The sequence below is a fragment of the Coturnix japonica genome, chromosome 11 (genome assembly GCF_001577835.2).
Source record: "Coturnix japonica isolate 7356 chromosome 11, Coturnix japonica 2.1, whole genome shotgun sequence".
NCBI lineage: Eukaryota > Metazoa > Chordata > Aves > Galliformes > Phasianidae > Coturnix > Coturnix japonica.
In genome coordinates this window covers 2,082,532-2,083,134 of record NC_029526.1, presented here as the reverse complement: position 1 = coordinate 2,083,134, position 603 = coordinate 2,082,532, and positions in this window count along the sequence as shown.

Here is a 603-nt window from a genome sequence, read left to right as displayed (position 1 = left end):
GCGGCGCAGGGGCGAGGCGGAACGGCCCAGGGGAGCGGATCCTCCCCTCGGCGGGGCCGGAGAGGAGGGACGGGGCCGGGGATGGGGCCGGGAGCGGGGCCGGGGCCGGACGGATAATAAGAACGAGGGAGGGGGGAAAGAAAGGGCAACTGTGGAGCTGCGGAGGGCACGGGGGGGGTGTGTAAGAAAGGGAGCGGGGTGAAGCGATGGAAGATGGAGAGCTCCGGGTGCAGCGCTGTGTCCGAGGGGTCCTCAGGAAAGGGGCCGTGACGGCTGAGGAGGGTGGGGGTCCCCACGATGGTGAACAGGCCCAGGAGGAACCGCGATAAGGGGGAGCTGGGCAACGGGTGTCCCCACAGCATGGCCAAGAGTTGGGGGGCAGGGAGTGGGGATGGCGATAGATGTGGGGTCCAAGGGGTCACCCAGGAGATGACACTGTGCCTGGGATGGAGATGGACCCTGTACACATACAAGGAGCTGTGGGGTCGTGGGTGTTTGGGACTGAGGATCACCCAGTCACTCTCATGACAGCGTTCAGGTCTATGGAGGAGCCCAAGGGCTCCCAAGGCAGCAGGGCAGCAGTGCTGTATTTGCTCTGGCCAG